This window comes from Phyllobates terribilis, unplaced genomic scaffold (assembly GCF_046119375.1).
Source record: "Phyllobates terribilis strain yellow unplaced genomic scaffold, ASM4611937v1 Scaffold_11__3_contigs__length_659146591, whole genome shotgun sequence".
Classification (NCBI taxonomy): Eukaryota; Metazoa; Chordata; class Amphibia; order Anura; family Dendrobatidae; genus Phyllobates; species Phyllobates terribilis.
In genome coordinates, this window is record NW_027362771.1 from 396,974,757 (window position 1) to 396,988,996 (window position 14,240).

Genomic DNA, 14,240 nt, shown 5'->3' on the forward strand with positions numbered 1-14,240 from the left:
AAGAAAAATGTGGATTTCTTAGAAATAAGACATCAGATCGCAGATATCAAGGTATCATTTTAGTCAACTTTCTATGACCTGCTGATGTTTACCCATGAAATTGTACATTCTATAGAGATTGCATGTAAGTGGGCAGAGCTGTTCAAATGTTTGGGAGAAGAAATGTTTTGGACAAGTAAAATCAAACCTGGTACTTAGTATTTGGGTCTCTCTGAAAAGAGATTGGTATGGAGTGCAGGGAGACATCTTCTACAACAGGAATACACAACCTTTACTGGTCAAAGGGCCACATTGCACATTGTCAGATTTAACTATTGCCAGGGACCATAATACATAATAAACCTTAAAGGCAATGTGTCACCCCCCTGGGACTTATCAGACCTCTAATATGGGCATACAGGGTATATAATTGTAAATCTATACTTACCTGTATGTCCCATATTAGAGATCTGCGTGCTGGCATCCTGATAGTTAGCAACTATCCGGGAGGAAGTGGGGAGTAAACCTCATTGTTCTGCACGCCGGAGGTCACTGGAGCGGAAGTTACAGTGACTCCCTGGCACCTGCGCACTAGAGCACAGCAATGTAAAATAGGGCAGGGAGCAAAAAAAAACGCGCCTTCCATTATAGGCGCATGCGCGGGATGTGCAGATCTAGAGTGCACGTTACAGGGCCCTGTGACGTGCAGGGGAGGGGGGAGTATTTAAATTAAGTAGGTAGGCGGGCATTTCTTGGCGTACCCTTTAAAGGGTATTACTATTTGGGAAATATGTGGCTTATCAAAAGAATATGCCATTAAATGGAACCTGATTAGTCCGGTGCTGCGCCCTGTCGTCTTTTCCCAGCTCACGCTCCAGGTGATTATCGGGTCATGGTTATGGTCACACATGGGAAAGACCATGGTTTCGGCTGCATGAATTGAATAACAGGTTCCCTAATGTCTGATAAGTGCCACTCCACTATTAGGAGAATCGAGGTCCACTTTTTCTGGTTTTCACTCCAGAAATCAACCATATATGCTGATCTTTCCATAGTAGTTTATGTAATTTGCTGAAATAGCAAATTGTTTCACTACTGCCGCACAGTACATTGACAGATGCCACACTCATGAATGGTCAGTCACCTCTTCACCTTATATACTGCTTTTTAGAGTGTCAAGCAGTAGACTTCTGTTATGTCAATATCTGAGTCTCCAAATGGCCACAGATCATTAGTACTTATCCATGCCACTCCTCTCTGACAAGAAAATAATATGTGAGCAGCCACCAGACACAGATAAGCATGTCTATGATCAGGTGGTTGGGGCATGTACAAAATGACATGGCAAGCTACAGGTTGTGGCACAAAATGGCGTGGCAAGCTACAGGATGTGCACCTGAGGCAATTGATATACAAATAAGCAATGGAGCAAATGCCTTACTATTTCATTCCAACCTTATACAGCCAATGCACAGTAGGCAAAAGGAAAATGCTATTTTGTTGTCGGTCGGTCTTCCTTTGTCCAAAAATGGTAATAATCAGTTTTTAATCGATGGTAAAGATCTGTTTGTTATTTGGTGAAAGTGGCCTCTGAAAATTTTCTAATTTTGGGATGGAAAAAAGGAATATCACTGCAGAAATTCAGGCATCTGCATCCAACAACACAACACCTGAGGCTTCAAATCGGTTCGCTAGCAACTGATGATCTTGGGATTCATTTACCAATTATAATACATTTTAATCCTATCTGAACACCAAATAAATTTTTTCATAGACCTCCTTTACATCATGACATTCTACTGACAATGCTGGATAGGACCTTCCCATAGGGGATTTCTACATCTCTTTTTATTGCACAGCTTCTTTATCTCTCCTCCCTTTTCTTAAAGTAATTTTACACAAGTTTATAATTAAAGTAGTCCTGTGAGAAAGTAAAAACTCAAGCACATAAGCATATGGGGCCTGTTAGTTGGCATGGTTTTTACATTGTAAAAGCCTAACTACAGGTGAGCCCCCACTATGCTGCTTCTTAATGTGTCAAAACTTATACATGATTAGTTATACAATTGCACATTTTACAGAAACTAATTTAGGCCCATTTCAGATTAGGAACGCACTTGTGCTTCTGTATTACGGATGAAATAACTGGCTTAACCATGGCTCCCATAAATATTAGACTGAACCTGCCAATATCGTTAGGTATGGCTGACAGTCTAATGTGTTTGGGGGTCTCCGAAAGATGGTTGTCGGGGTAGATAAGAATCCGGCATGTCTAATTTCGGACTGCTGATCCTTTTGTTCTCCCTGAGATAAGCCGCTGCCAGAAATGCGTCAGAGGGGAGCGCTAAGGTGAATGGGAGAGTTGGGCGAGATAGATACTGGCTGAACGATTGGCCAAACCATCATTCAGCCAACAGCTGTCTAATATATATTGGGGGCTTACTAATTGCTAAATCTATTGGTAGCTACTCACTTTTGATTATTCTTGATCTTTCTGCTGCATTTGACACTAGATCAACAACGGCTCTCTTGCTTCTGCTCCTACCTCTCTGACCTCACCTTCTCTTCTCATTAGGCCAGATTCATACATCCGTGTTTCACAATTTGAGTAAGAACTGTGATGCACAGACCGGCTGCGGGTCTCCTTACTAGAGATGAGCGTTGTTCTACTCGAACTGTTCGCCAATCTCAAATTCGAGCTGTTTTGGGCGGTGTTCGAGCCGTTCGGCGAACACGAACGATTTGAGAAAAATTCGGCTGTTCGAGGTTATGTTCGATAACTGTTCGTGCACCAAAATCATAACTGGATTTTTTCTCAGTAATGATGAAAATTAATGTTAATACGCAGTTTGAGTGTACAGCGGGGCGGGGGAGGGGCAGGGGATGGATCTCTGCAGGAATAATGAAGATCTCCATTTTTTTTTCTCTTTCCCGCATTTACAGTGGGGAGGTGCAATCTGTCAGCCTATCAGCAGCGCACACACGGAGCGAAGTGCTTTTTTTCACACAAGCAAGGGCATGTGTCATTGGCAGTGTATGTCACATGTCCTTGCCCTATAAGACCCAGCCATTTTCCCCGTCGCCACCATTTTCTCACTGCTGCAGCTGTGTGTTAGACGGCACCGCTGTTGCTGTGTGCGCTATACCTTGTTAATTTCAAGCCAATTTTCGCACAAATCTACAGATAGCTTGGGAGTAGGGAATAGTTGTGATTGCAGTCCTTTTAAGGGCTAGGTTACAGCATTTCCTACGACTTTTATCAGGCTGGTCTGTGCTCTTAAATAGATAGGTTGTGGGAGTAAAGACTAATTGTAATTGCAGTCCTTTTCAGGACTAAGTTACATCAGTTCCTATCAGTTTTAGCCAGGCTGGTCTGTGCCAGTGCTGTGCAAGTTTTTTTCACAGCATTTGGCTGAATCTAGCAAAGCTAATCCTTTTTGGCCTATTGCAGAGTGTGTTAGTCAGTGGAGTAGCCTATCTGTGTTGCAAGCTACACCACCTGTGTATAGAATACCAATTTTTTTACTGCACCTAGTGAAGTAAAACCTTTTGGGCATAGCATCATTCTATTAGTCCATCTATACTGACCTCCATAAGGTTGCAAATTGAATATCATTTTTTTCTGCATCTAGCTCTGAAAAAATATTTGTCCTTCTAGCAGTGTGTGGGACTTGTTCTACTAGTCCATCTATACTGACCTCCATCAGGCTGCAAATTCAAAATAATTTTTTGTCTGCATCTAGCTCTGAAAAAATATTTGGGCTTCTAGCAGTGTGTGGGACTTGTTCTATTAGTCCATCTATACTGACCTCCATCAGGTTGCAAATTAAAAATATTTTTTTGTCTGCATCTAGCTCTGAAAAAATATTTGGCCTTCTAGCAGTGTGTGGGACTTGGTCTATTAGTCCATCTATACTGACCCCCATCAGGTTGAAAAGTAAAAATAATTTTTATCTGCATCTAGCTCTGAAAAAATATTTGGCCTTCTAGCAGTGTGTGGGACTTGTTCTATTAGTCCATCTATACTGACCTCCATCAGGTTGCAAATTAAAAATAATTTTTTGTCTGCATCTAGCTCTGAAAAAATATTTGGCCTTCTAGCAGTGTGTGGGACTTGTTCTATTAGTCCATCTATACTGACCTCCATCAGGTTGCAAATTGAATATAATTTTTTTCTGCATCTAGCTCTGAAAAAATAGTTGTCCTTCTAGCAGTGTGTGGGACTTGTTCTACTAGTCCATCTATACTGACCTCCATCAGGTTGCAAATTAAAAATAATTTTTATCTGCATCTAGCTCTGAAAAAATATTTGGGCTTCTAGCAGTGTGTGGGACTTGTTTTATTAGTCCATCTATACTGACCTCCATCAGGTTGCAAATTAAAAATAATTTTTATCTGCATCTAGCTCTGAAAAAATATTTGGCCTTCTAGCAGTGTGTGGGACTTGTTCTATTAGTCCATCTGTACTGACCTCCATCAGGTTGCAAATTAAAAATAATTTTTTGTCTGCATCTAGCTCTGAAAAAATATTTGGCCTTCTAGCAGTGTGTGGGACTTTTTCTATTAGTCCATCTATACTGACCTCCATCAGGTTGCAAATTGAATATAATTTTTTTCTGCATCTAGCTCTGAAAAAATATTTGTCCTTCTAGCAGTGTGTGGGACTTGTTCTACTAGTCCATCTATACTGACCTCCATCAGGTTGCAAATTCAAAATAATTTTTTTTCTGCATCTAGCTCTGAAAAAATATTTGTCCTTCTAGCAGTGTGTGGGACTTGTTCTACTAGTCCATCTATACTGACCTCCATCAGGTTGCAAACTGAATATAATTTTTTGTCTGCATCTAGCTCTGAAAAAATATTTGGGCTTCTAGCAGTGTGTGGGACTTGTTCTATTAGTCCATCTATACTGACCTCCATCAGGTTGCAAATTAAAAATATTTTTTTGTCTGCATCTAGCTCTGAAAAAATATTTGGCCTTCTAGCAGTGTGTGGGACTTGGTCTATTAGTCCATCTATACTGACCTCCATCAGGTTGCAAATTAAAAATATTTTTTTGTCTGCATCTAGCTCTGAAAAAATATTTGGCCTTCTAGCAGTGTGTGGGACTTGTTCTATTAGTCCATCTATACTGACCTCCATCAGGTTGCAAATTAAAAATAATTTTTATCTGCATCTAGCTCTGAAAAAATATTTTGGCTTCTAGCAGTGTGTGGGACTTGTTCTATTAGTCCATCTATACTGACCCCCATCAGGTTGCAAATTAAAAATAATTTTTATCTGCATCTAGCTCTGAAAAAATATTTGGCCTTCTAGCAGTGTGTGGGACTTGTTCTATTAGTCCATCTATACTGACCTCCATCAGGTTGCAAATTAAAAATAATTTTTTGTCTGCATCTAGCTCTGAAAAAATATTTGGCCTTCTAGCAGTGTGTGGGACTTTTTCTATTAGTCCATCTATACTGACCTCCATCAGGTTGCAAATTGAATATAATTTTTTTCTGCATCTAGCTCTGAAAAAATATTTGTCCTTCTAGCAGTGTGTGGGACTTGTTCTACTAGTCCATCTATACTGACCTCCATCAGGTTGCAAATTCAAAATAATTTTTTTTCTGCATCTAGCTCTGAAAAAATATTTGTCCTTCTAGCAGTGTGTGGGACTTGTTCTACTAGTCCATCTATACTGACCTCCATCAGGTTGCAAACTGAATATCATTTTTTTCTGCATCTACCTCTGAAAAAATATTTGGGCTTCTAGCAGTGTGTGGGACTTGTTCTATTAGTCCATCTATACTGACCTCCATCAAGTTGCAAATTAAAAATATTTTTTTGTCTGCATCTAGCTCTGAAAAAATATTTGGCCTTCTAGCAGTGTGTGGGACTTGGTCTATTAGTCCATCTATACTGACCTCCATCAGGTTGCAAATTGAATATAATTTTTTTTCTGCATCTAGCTCTGAAAAAATATTTGTCCTTCTAGCAGTGTGTGGGACTTGTTCTATTAGTCCATCTATACTGACCTCCATCAGGTTGCAAATTCAAAATAATTTTTTTGTCTGCATCTAGCTCTGAAAAAATATTTGGCCTTCTAGCAGTGTGTGGGACTTGTTCTATTAGTTCATCTATACTGACCTCCATCAGGTTGCAAACTGAATATAATTTTTTTCTGCATCTAGCTCTGAAAAAAATATTTGTCCTTCTAGCAGTGTGTGGGACTTGTTTTATTAGTCCATCTATACTGACCATCAGGTTGCAAACTGAATATAATTTTTTTCTGCATCTACCTCTGAAAAAATATTTGGGCTTCTAGCAGTGTGTGGGACTTGTTCTACTAGTCCATCTATACTGACCTCCGTCAGGTTGCAAACTGAATATAATTTTTTTCTGCATCTACCTCTGAAAAAATATTTGGCCTTCTAGCAGTGTGTGGGACTTGTTTTATTAGTCCATCTATACTGACCTCCATCAGGTTGCAAATTAAAAATAATTTTTATCTGCATCTAGCTCTGAAAAAATATTTGGCCTTCTAGCAGTGTGTGGGACTTGTTCTATTAGTCCATCTATACTGACCTCCATCAGGTTGCAAATTAAAAATAATTTTGTGTCTGCATCTAGCTCTGAAAAAATATTTGTCCTTCTAGCAGTGTGTGGGACTTGTTCTACTAGTCCATCTATACTGACCTCCATCAGGTTGCAAATTGAATATAATTTTTTTCTGCATCTTACCCAGCCAATAGTTTTGGCCTAATACCACAGTTTGGCCACTCAGCTCTGCTCGGTTCCCATCCATTGTTTTTTTGTGCAAACAACTCCAGAGTTGTGAATTAGTTAACCACCAAAATGAGTGGAAAATGGCCTGCTACTGGTGGAAAGGGGAATAGGCATGTTGGGAAGGGGAAAAAAGGTTGTGTCCGTGGGGTAGGTGTTAAAGCAACAGTAACATCTGCAGAAGAAAGACCATCTTCCAGCCAAACTAAAATGTCTACTTCTTTTAGCGGACAATGTGATAAGATCCCTTTCTTACGGCCACGCCAATCGCTACAAATTCCAGATGAGGCACAAAAACAGCAGGTGCTTCAACGGATATCAAGTGTTCCTTTAAGTGGGTTCTCCTCCACATCAACTTCAACATCACAAATACTCCAGTCCTCAAAGGTGTCACCCCAATCGCACTTGCTTCCTCACAGCTCCCAAATCTCCAGCTGCCCATCTGAGTATGAGGTAGAACAAATGGTTGAGTCTGCAGAGCTGTTTACTCATACTATAGCCTGGGAATCAGAGGTCGGCTCCAGTGCTTCTGTGAATCCAGACGAGGAAATGATCTGCACTGATGCCCAGAACTTTATGAGTCGAATCCAGGACCAGACGCTGAAGGTTCTGACCATAATGTAGACCCTCATTCCCAAACTGTAACTCCTGTTGGTGGAGACAATGAGGAAGACGATGATGAGACTCAAATACCTGATTGGAGCGACAACTTTAATTTTTTGTCAGGGCAGGAACAGGTTGGCTCTGAGGACGACGGGTGTGATAACGCACAGGGTGATGATAATGAGGTTGGAGATCCCACTTACTGTCAACCCACAGTCAGCCAAGAGATGAGGTCAGCAGAGGAGGTGGAGGAGAATGCTAGTGACGACGAGGTCAGGTTGCGCCTTCCTGGACAGAGACGTAGTACTGGAAGCACGTCAACAACTGCATCCTCAAACACAACTCTGCCTCTCACCACAAGTCGTGGTGGCTCTTCAGGTCGCATGGGTGCTAAGCCTTGCATAGCCTGGGCAATTTTTCAGATCGATAAAGATGACCCAACTCGTGTTATATGTAACATTTGTCAGCAAAAGCTAAGTAGAGGCCAAAAAATACATAGTTTGAGTACTTCATGCATGAACCGGCACATGGACATGAAGCATAAGTTGCAGTGGGAAGCTCACTGTGCTACAATGCGGCCTAGCCGGCCGGGCCAACCACCGTCTGCCATATCTTGTGCATCCGCGGCCTCTTCATCCTCTGTGACTGGGGGGACAGCAGTCACACCTGTTTTGGGGTGCAGACCTGCCACCTCTTTACCCGCAACAGCCAGCGTAATTGGCAGGTCATCATTTTCTTTGGAGGTGGTAACACCAGCTGGTGTTGAGCGCTGTCCGACATCGATAGCACCACCTTTGGATCAAGGCAACCTAACATGTCCGCCTGCATCTTCCTCACAGACCGGCAGTTTGCCGGGGACACCCTTATCAACCCCGTCTAAGCACAATAGCCAGCCCTCGGTCCCTCAGATGTGGACAAGTAAAAGACCATTTCCTCCTAGCCATGAGAAAGCTAAGAGGTTGAATTTCACCATCTGCAAGCTCTTGGCTACAGAAATGCTGCCTTTCCGCCTGGTGGACACAGAGGATTTTCGAGACCTTATGTCCGTCGCAGTGCCCCAGTACCAGATGCCCAGTCAGCACTACTTCTCAAAGAAAGGTGTGCATGCGCTCCACCAGCATGTCGCACACAACATCATCGCTTCTTTGAGAAACTCTGTGTGTGACAGGGTGCATTTCACCACAGACACTTGGACGAGTAGGCATGGACAGGGGCGTTACATGTCGCTGACTGGGCACTGGGTAATTATGGTTACAGCAGGACAAGGGGCTGCTGTCCAAGTCTTGCCGTCCCCATGAGTTGTGCGTCAATCCTCTTTATCTCAAAGTTCCTCCACTGCTTCTGCCTCCTCAACCTCCTCTCGGTCCTCCACCTGCACCCAAAGCCTGTCTGGTCATGCCACAAGCTTTCTAACTGCGTAGAAGGGATCCTGCACACCTCCTTACTATGCTGGCAGTAGGGCTCAATGTCATCAGGCGGTTTTTACTTTGAAATGTCTGGGAAATGTGAGTCACACAGCTGAGGAGTTGTGGTCAGCTCTGGAGAACCAGTTTCATGAATGGTTGTCTCCACTGGACCTGAAACCAGGGAAGGCCGTGTGCGACAATGCTGCAAACCTGGGTGCGGCCCTTCGCCGGGGCAATGTCACACACGTGCCTTGTATGGCTCACGTGTTGAACCTGGTTGTCCAGCAATTTTTAGCCCACTATCCCGGACTAGATGGCCTTCTGCAGAGGGCACGGTCGCTGTGTGCTCACTTCCGCCGTTCGCATCCCGCAGCTCAGCGACTTACATCTCTACAGAAGTCGTTGGGCCTGCCACTTCACCGGCTAAAATGTGATGTGCCTACCCGGTGGAATTCAACTCTGCACATGTTGCAGCGACTGTGGCAGCACCGACAAGCCCTGGTGCAATACGTTCTGACGTATAGCCTGGGCCAACGAGATCCAGAGGTGGGGCAAATCACGCTGGAGGAGTGGTCTCAGATCAGGGACCTATGCACCCTTCTGCACAGTTTTGAAATGGCGACGAAGATGTTTAGTGCTGACGATGCCATTATCAGCATGACTATTCTGGTGATTTACATGCTGGAGCACATGTTAAACAGAATTCGGAGTCAGGTGGTGGCACAAGAGGAGGTGGAGGAAGTAGAGGAGGAGGAGTTGTATGCGGAAGGGCTAACATCTGCAAGGTCCAGACGGTCGGCAGCACCAAGGCGGCAGGCATGTGAGGGTGGGGGAGATGGTTTTACCAGGGTGCATGGTAGCAGCCAAACTAGTGAGGAAGGTGCAGGAGCCCAGGAAGAAGTGGAGGACGAACTGATGGAAGACTCATCAGATGAGGGAGACCTTGATCACATTTCTGTTGTGCGAGGTTGGGGGGAGAGGACAGAGGAAGGAAGCATGATTGTTACCTCGCCACCAACACAACAGGGACTTGGTGCTCCTGGATGCGCAACACACATGAGTGCCTTCTTGCTGCACTACCTGCAACATGACCCTCGAATTGTGAGAATTAGAAATAATCCTGACTACTGGGTTGCCACACTGTTAGATCCCCGGTACAAAAGTAAATTTGCAGAAATTATTCCTGCCATAGAAAGGGATGCACGCATGCAGGAGTATCAGCAGAGACTGTTGCAGAATCTTACATGTGCTTTTCCACAAATCACCAGTGGTGCACGTACTGAATCTCACAGTTCCAACTTACCAACCGTGGGACCGTCGAGTATTCAGCACTCAAACCGTAACCGAAACACAGTATCTGCTGGTAACATCAATTTTGCGGAATCATTTCACCACTTTTTTAGCCCATCCTTTGCAAGGCCACAGGAGACAAGAAGTCTGACACATAGTCAACGCCTAGAGACGATGGTACAGGAGTAAACATTGAAACCATGACTGTGTCACTGGACCCTTGCTCTTTTTGGGCTTCCAATCTGGATAAATGGCCGGAGCTAGCCACTTACGCTTTGGAGATCTTGTCATGCCCCGCAGCCAGTGTTCTGTCTGAACGTGTGTTCAGCGCTGCTGGTGGTGTGCTGACAGATAAGCGCACGCGGCTCTCCACTGATAATGTAGACCGACTCATGTTTATAAAGATGAACAAATCATGATGGATCCGAAACGACTTTTCTACCCCTATGTCATCCTGGGGAGAGTAAAAGCTTGATGATTGGTTAAAATCACCTCACCAACCATTTTAAGCATTCAAATTACTAATCATGTTTATCTGTATCTTGGCTGGAAAATTATTTGGGCTTTGTAGCAGTGTGCAGTACTGATTCTATTAGGCCATCTATACTAAGCTCCACCAGATTTAAAATTACTAATCATGTTTATCTGTATCTTGGCTGGAAAATACTTTGGGCTTTGTAGCAGTGTGCAGTACTGATTCTATTAGGCCATCTATACTAAGCTCCACCAGATTTAAAATTAATAATAATTTTTAGCTGCATCTAGCCCGGAAAATAATTTTGGGGCTCCGAGATGCGCAAGACACATAAGTGCCTTCTTGCTGCACTACCTGCAACATGACCCTCAGATTGTCAGAATTCGAAGTAATCCTGACTACTGGGTTGCCACACTCTTAGATCCCCCACACTCTTCGATCAACCTTTTCATTTTAATAAAGACCAAAAAAATGGTCATTTTTGAAATTATAAGCATTAGCAGGTTATTAGAAACTGAAATCAAACAGTTTTCAACTCAAAACTTTATTCTAGGTGATGTTACATTTGCACATAGGACCCCTTGTTCGAAAGGAGCTTCTGAACTCTCTCGTCCATTGAATTTGTCAGGTTTTGGATGGTTTCTGCTTCAATTGTTTTGCATGAGGACAGAATACCCTCCCAGAGCTGTTGCTTAGATGTGAACTGCCTCCCGCCATCATAGACACTCCAGAGGTTCTCAATGGGGTAGAGGTCAGGGGAGCATGGGGGTCACACCATAAGTTTGTCCCCTTTTATGCCCATATCAGCCAGAGATGCAGATGTGTTATGTGCAGCATGAGACGGTGCATTATCATGCATAAAAATGATCTTGCTGTGGAATACACGGTTCTTCTTCTTGAACCATGGCAGGAAGTGCTGTTTGAGAAACTCCACATACATTATGGAGTTCATCTTTACCCCTTCAGGGATCCTAAAGGGGCCGACAATCTCCCCATGATTCCAGCCCAAAACATTACTCCACCTCCTCCTTGTTGGCGCTGTAGCCGTGTTTGCGTGGGGTGTCCATCAACCAGCCATCCTCCACTCCATCCATCTGGACCATCGAGCGTTGCACGGCACTCATCCGTGAACAAAACAGTTTTGAAATCAGTCTTCATGTAATGTTTGACCCACTGGAGCCGTTTCTGCTTGTGTGAAGTGGATAGAGGAGGTCGACAGGATGGCGTATGCTCAGCTGCAAACCTCTGAAGGACCCTGCATCTTGTTGTTCGGGGGACTTGGAGGCACCAGCAGCTTCAAAAACTTGTCTGCTGCTATGACAAGGCTTTTTTGCCGCTGCTCTTTTAACCTGACGTAATTGCCTGTAGGAAAGAGTCCTCAATTTGCCCTTATCAGCACGCACACGTGTGTACTGTGAATCAGCTACATACTTCTTGATTGCCAAGACACTTCATCCTGATCATCGCACAATGTTGATTGTAGTCATGCCTTGACCTAAACACTCCACAATTTGTTGCTTCTCAGCAGCTGACACATCCTTTTTCTTTCCCATTTTGGCAGAAAATGTAGCCTGCTTAATAATGTGGGACAGCCTTCTTAAGTAGTCTTGCCTTTCATTGGACACACCTGCCAAACTAATTAGCACAGGTGTCTGCAATTGCTTACAGTGATATAAAGAGCCCTGACTCACATCACCATCAATGAGTTTAACTGACAAACAAACAAATTCTTCCCTTATCACTCCTAAACACTTTTTGCATAATAATTTGGAACACAGTGTACATGTGTTTTTCCACAAAACACCAGTGGTTCACGTAGTGAATCTTACAGTTCTAACTTGCCAACCGTGGTCTGTATGGAGTTGTTCAATAAAGGGCCCAAAATTAAGATAACATAGATGGGAGAGGTCTCTATGAATAGGAATTCCTAAGTATTTGATACCCTGTGAGGGCCAGGCAAAGGGAAAGTTGGACTGGATGGAATCCTGTATGGATTTGGGGAGGGAGACATCGAGGGCCTCAGACTTCGCTGCATTGATTTTAAAATTTGACCATGTAACAAAGTGATCTATTTCAGCCATAACAGCAGGGATGGATATATGTGATTGAGTGATATATACTAGGACATCATCAGCAAATAGAGAGCACTTGTACTCGGTGCCTCCCACCTCAATCCACCTAATATTGGGGTTATGGCGAATTGATGAGAGCAGGTGCTCCGTCACTAGGATGTATAAGAGAGGGGACAGAGGACATCCCTGCCTTGTCCCATTGGTGATCATGAAAGGTGATGAAAATGTTCTGACGCGCCCCCTGGGCCTTGGGACACCCGGAGCCGGACCCTTTTTGGTGGATGCTGGTGGTTGTAGTCTCCGTGGCGGCGACCCGGTTCCGTGGCTCAGGGCGGTCAAACCAGTGGCGGAACTATTTATGTGGTTTTGATGTTTAAATGTCCGACTACGCCACCCGTGGATTGCGGTCAGAGTGAACCGCCGCTCCAGGGCAGACCGCTGAGGCTGGTGTTGTGGGTGCAGCAGAGCGAGGAGTATAGCCTCAGGGCAGTGTATGCGGAGGATGGGGGTGATGGTGCAGGGCAGCAGCAGTAACGACACGGAGTCAGTGATGCAGTCCACGGCCTTTACTCACAGTTCTTATTATCCAGACCACGTCTGCAGGTAACAGCTGCCCACGTCGTACTGTGCTCACCAGGTGAGGGGCTCAGACAACTCCCAGATAACTTTGGAGCGCTTCACAGGACCCCCTTTGTGTGTCCTTTGTCTGGCCTTTCTTACCAACCCTTCTGTCCGGCGGCCTCGGGCCTCCTCTTGGTAAACTTGGCGCCAGTTTCCCTGACCCTATGTGGTGCCTTCCTAGCGGGTGTAGCGAGGGGCTGCGCCACATAAAATGTCACAGCCTCCGGTTTCTAGCTGAGGGTCGTTTCCCGCCTCCACTAGTTTCGGGGACCGGTCTCCCCCTTTGGCCTGACCCCTCCACGCAGGTGGATTCGGGCATGCGGTGGCGACTCGCCCGTCCGCACCCCTGGGATCCCTTCGTTCCTTGTTCCTGGAGCCTTCTCCGCTCCTCTTCCTTCCTTCTCCCTCTTCCAGGCCTGGGCCTCTGTTACTAGACCCGCCTCCGGAGCAGAGCTCATGCAGAGCCCCTGCTCCCTGTTACTTCTGCTCAGACTTCTCTGCACTGAACTAAGATGGTGCCCACCTTTTATACTCCCTTCTCAATGCACCCAGGAACTGCTTCCTCCCTGCTCCTGCACTACAGGGTTCCCCTTCCTCAGTGTTCCCTCCCCCCACTCCAGCCAGGGACAGGGACTGTCGTGCCCATCTCAGGGGCATATTGGTCGCCCTGCCCCACGGCAATGTGGTGTAATGCATGCAGGTGTCGGGTCCTGATCCACACTCCATCCTTACCTGAGAGTGAGCTATCACACCTCTGGGTGAGGTGCAATACCTCTGTAGCAACCGAGCCCTCAGGGTGCTACAGTTCCATTTATCTTCAGCCTAGGTGACGTATTGCGATACAGGGCCGTGATTTTGGCTATAAAAGGGTCCCCTAGACCCCTACCCCAAACTTTTTAAGAGAATAATATATGGCGTGCCAGGAGACTCTATGGAATGCTTTCTCAGCATCCAACGAGAGTATCTAATTACAAATTTTTAACTGCATCTAGCCCAGGAAATACTTTGTGCCTAGTAGCAGTGTCT